Source organism: Pongo pygmaeus, chromosome 1, assembly GCF_028885625.2.
Source record: "Pongo pygmaeus isolate AG05252 chromosome 1, NHGRI_mPonPyg2-v2.0_pri, whole genome shotgun sequence".
Classification (NCBI taxonomy): Eukaryota; Metazoa; Chordata; class Mammalia; order Primates; family Hominidae; genus Pongo; species Pongo pygmaeus.
Window position 1 is genome coordinate 89,502,543 of NC_072373.2, and position 5,112 is coordinate 89,507,654.

The 5,112-nt window shown below is 42.3% G+C and overlaps 1 pseudogene; it reads right to left on the reverse strand.

Annotated features, from left to right (window-relative positions):
• Positions 1-3,360: 3,360 nt before the first annotated feature.
• On the reverse strand, positions 3,361-4,765 carry LOC129039282 (protein SET-like; annotated as a pseudogene).
• Positions 4,766-5,112: the final 347 nt, after the last annotated feature.

Consider the following 5,112-nt stretch of genomic DNA (forward strand, 5'->3'; position numbering starts at 1 on the left):
CACAGTGTTCTTGGGCTATCTTCAAGTGCGTTTGTTAAAGTGGCAGCTCCTGCACCTGGAGAGTGTGCTCTCTCTTCCCCACAATTCTTTCTACTCCTCCTCCCCCATCTCTAATCTCCTTAGAAGACTGCATGGTGGGGCAGAGGATGGATTTAGCCCAGAGCCACCTGCACCAGCTGGCAAATGCTAACCACAGGCTCTATTCTCTTTCACCAGCTGCTCTGCCCAGCCCTTTGCCCCAGTTGGGTGAGTGACAGCCCACTCCTTTTGCCTGGTCCTCTCCCCCCAACTTCAGCCTGCCTGTCTTTCCTCCTCTCTCCTCCACCATCTTCTCCTCCTACAAATTTTTGTCACCATCATGTTCTATTCCCATCATCTTCTCATCTCTCATTTTTCTGTTCCTCTGTCTCACCCCATCCTGCTGATTATTTTTTTTCATAACTCCCACTTTTCACCCAGACCTCACCATGCCAATTCTGCCTCTGATGTTCCAGCTGCCCATGAGGGTCTGCACATCCCCTGACAGGAAGTCCCTTGGTTTGTTTCCTTCCTCCTTTACTGACACAGGAAACACAGTCCCCTCAACAAGTGTCTCCTATCCCCGTGACTAACTTGGTCAGAGACTCAAAAGGAGCCGACAACGCAGCAAACACATTGGTTGGTTCTCTCAACAGATATTTGCAATAGGATTTCCAAAGGCATTTTTCCTAATGCCTCATATTTAGAGCTAGGACAAAAAGACTTCACATTCTAGAAAGCTGCAAATAAATTGGGGCAGCACCACCTCTAGGGCTTAGGAATGGGTGACTGAACTGGTTCTACTACCCCAGTGCTATTCATCCCCACTCTATATAAACAGAAGACTAGGGAGAGAAGAGAGAAAGAGGATCATCAGGATCAAAAGTGTTGGAGTTTGGGGAGTCCTGCAGCCTTCCCCTTCCCTTCCTATGGGTAAGGTTCTCCACCCATAGTGCCACATGAAAGAGACCTCTAAGAGTGCCACGTGAGAGGTTCAGGTATGCAAAAGAAAGGGAGACTAAGGTCTCAATTCTCGGTTGGGTACTGGATCCACTGATTTTCTTCATGGTAGAAACATGACATTGCAGCAAGATTGGGAGCAGCCTGCATACTCACTGTTTGGCATGGCAAAGATGTAGTAGTTTCCACAGTGGACGCTGCATAGTCAAGCTTCACTTGTCTTGCCACCCTGGCCACCAGGTAAGCAGATCCCAGCAGCAAGAGGTTTTATTGATACATCATTGGTGGGAGCTGAGTGGGAGGAGGGCCGGAAGAGGCCAAGCCAGAGATCTCCCACATCAGCACACTACTCAGTGGAGAGTTCCCCACCCCCACCCTGAAAGCCGTTACACCTGTGCTCTACAAAAAACAGAGACAACCACCAGCAGCCAGGTAACTAAGATATAATTTGGTCCTCTCCTCTTGGCCCTATATGATTTGAGAAGCTGGAACTAGATGAGGTAAAATAGAAGGGGAAAGATCAGACCACACCCTCTTCCCTATTACAGATTTTTAGATCATGAGACAAGCTTGGGCTGAAGTGACAGGAACAAGTAAAAGGGGAGTTTTACATCTGAGCCATACTGTTAAGTTACTGGAAGTGATAGAAATGAAAGTGAATGATTTTCCCAAAACATCCTTAAGTGATGGGAGGCAGATTTGACACAGTCCTCATGTGAATGGGGGAAAATAGTTCTTTGATGTTAGCTCCCAACACACCAAGTTCAGACTGTGCAAAAAACTGGTTAGATGTATTCATTGAGCAGCTGCTATGACTCAAACACCTTTCCAAATTTAACACTGAGAACGGCAGGTGTAGTTCTTGCCTTCCAACATGTTTTGTTCTAGTCTGGAAGATAGTCATAAGGAAAATTAGTAATTTAATCCCAATGATGTCAATGGCTGCATGTGTCAAATATGACAATTGCTAGATGGAAGAACTATTTCAGACTGAGACAAGTCAGGAAGATTGAATCTTCTTTTGAGGGTCAGATTCCTTTTGGAATCGGGACTGAAAAAGGAGAGGTGTTAGATAGGTCAGAGGAGTATGTGTGCAAAAGCCTTCAAGGAGGAGGAAGTAGGAGAGTGCAAGGATAGATGAGAAGGACAAAACAATCTGGCTGCTGGAAAGATTTGCATAAAAAGGTATCTAAATAAAGCTGTTGCCTAATTTCTAGATGGTAAATAGCTATCTTGACTAGTGGCTCTGGAAAAGTAAACCAGTTCTCAAAGTATGAAATATTATTTGTCATAATAATTCTGGGGTTATGATTTCACAAAATCAGAGTCATATTAATGAGAGAAATCTCTTTTCCTAACGTAACTGAGGCCTGCTTATTTATTTAGAAACCTAGTGAGAAAATCTCACCGGTAGGGAGATTCAGCTAGAATGCAGTGGACCCATCTTCTGCCTAATCCTTTACATCCGTGTTTACCTTTCCCCAGTTTAAAATCAGCTTTGAGTGAGCAAAGGAGAATTTCACTTAGCATCTGGCCAAAGATGAGGCATTTGCATTTGTAAAAGATGAGAAAGGATGAAAAGGACAGAAACTGTGCCTCCTATATCAGCTGGTTGTATGCAAGATACCCAAATAAATACAGGTGGGAAAGAATTTTATGGGAAAGGTTTTGTAGTAACTTGAAGAATCAAGAGAAAAGCTAAATATTAGCATCTAGATAGCAAGATTTAATGTGCAAAACTTTAGAATTCTTCGTCAAGATGAATCAGCCCCAATTGTTTTCCAGGCTTTTGATACTATGCTTCATTATGCAAATTTTTATAACCTTTGTTCTTTCTCAAGTTCCCTGTTCTTTTGAGATCTACTGAACAATTCAGTAAAGAACCTTATATATATATTCATTGTAAAGTGGGGTGCATTTTTTTCTAAGGAAAAACTAGTAAGGCAAGAGACACTGAAAAAGTCAGTGATCCCTCCCCAGTCTCTTGCAAGGGCTTTGGAGGGGTAAGACTGGAGAATAGTTAGCTCTATTCTTTTGCAAATTTCCAGGGAAAGTCAAAGATAGTTACTGGTAGCACTGGCCAGGTCCTCAGGCCAGATATACTGTACACAACATAGCCGCTTCATTATTATTATTATTGTGTGTATACATTTAGTTTTATTGTAACAAAGAAATCTGTACACTTTTAATGTTTAAAACTGAGCATCATCTTTCCTTTCCAGTGAAACAAAAAGAAAATTTAAAAATAAACATGCCAAAGGAGAAGCCATGTTGTCAAAATGCCCACTTAACCCACCCGAACATCTCATACCCACCCTTTGATGACTTTCTATAACCTCATTTTTTAAAGGTTTTTTTTTTTTTTTTAAACAAGAGAAAGTAGACAGATACATGTTGGTAAATGATGGTCCATAGTCACATAGAGACACACTGTACTCTCTGAACCCAATATACAGAGAAAGGAGGAAAGAAGCTAGAATTCTATGCACTGCTACACAGGGGTCTGGCACTCTCCAGCTTCCAGCAGAGCAAAGGGAGAAGGTTTTTCTTTTCTCCCACAGAGCTTGGTGGTGTTGATTCCATACAGTTTTTGTTCAGACAGGAAGAGATAAGAATGAATTCTGAAGAGAAAGGGGTAGAGAATCTTTTCCCATTGTATTATGCTCAAGGCATTTCCCCCCAAATAAGTTGAAAACCATGGTGTAGAGAAAAGAGACCTCAAGAACAGAGCGACTGAGCACAAGAGGGGAAAAAGAGAAAAAAGACTGCAACTTGCTCCCGGGGATTGGAGAAAATTTTTAAAAAAATTGTTCAGAACATCAGTGTTCTGTTAGTCATCTTCTCCTTCATCCTCCTCTCCTTCCTCAACTTCATTATCATCTTCCTCTTCTTTGCCTTCATCCTCATCCCCTTCTTCATCAATATCTTATAATCCTTCCCCATCTTCATCATGATCATCATCTTGTTCTTCTCCTTCTTCTTCATCATCCACATTGGGAACCAAGCAGCACTGTTACGGGTTTGGCCAAGTACTACCTGTGATGACCTCTCCTAACTCACCAGCACCTGCATCAGAATGGTCAGTAAAGCAGGTCAAGAAGCTCTCTGGTGCCTCAGGCTGCCTCTTCCTACTGGCTTTATTCTTCGTTCGACTTGAACGATTCGTTACATCCTTTCAAGATTTCCATTTGATTTCAGTGGACTTTGAAGATGGATCACCACCCTCATTTAGATGAAATTCTTTGGAGAGAAGTTTATTTTCAAAGTAAGGATGTTCATCAAAATAAAAATCTATTCTGTAACCTGATTTAGTATCTTCAAATTATGTCACTTCAACGCTGGTCAAATAATGCAGTGCCTCTTCATCCTCCTCCACAAGCAGTGCAGACACTTGTGGGTGGTTGACAAATGATGTTACCCAAAAATGTGGGATTTGGGCAATCAATGATCAATTCTGACCTCTTCTGAAAAAATGATTGGCAGGGTTTGTTCTATTTCTGTTCTACTTTCAAGTTCTCCTCACTGGCTTGTTCATGAAGTCTGTTTCATTTTGTACTTCACCAATGTGTTCAATTGCTCCTTGCTATTCTTTTTCTGAGATCTCGTCTGCCCGGTTGCGGTTGGAGTTGAGCTCCTTTCTACCGACTTTAGCCATTGGCACAGACTTGGTGCTGCTCGGAGTTGGGGGGCAGGGGGGAGGGGTGTGGTGGGGGGGAGAAACGGGAAAGGGGAGAGAAGGAATGGGGAAGCAGGTCGGGGGTAGGTGGCTTCCCCTCACTCCACACATGCTGGTGCTCGCTCGGTCAGGCCGCCTCCACTCCCCGTTCGCTTGCTCTCCCAGCGTTTGCTCGCGCCTGCTGCCCTGGCATACGATACATAAAATGTACATAAAAGACAGTATAAGTGTAGTTTTTGTTTGTAGTTTTTTTCTCTTATCTGATTTAAAAGACAATTTTATAGAACAATAATTATAAATCTGTGTTAATGACACACATGTATAAAGATGTAATTTGTATGACAATAACAGCAAAAAATGGGGGCAGGAGAAAAAGCTGTGTGAGAACAAAGTATTATATTATTGCAATTAAGATCACTGTAATCTCCAAAGCAATTATGAAGAAAATAAATACAGTA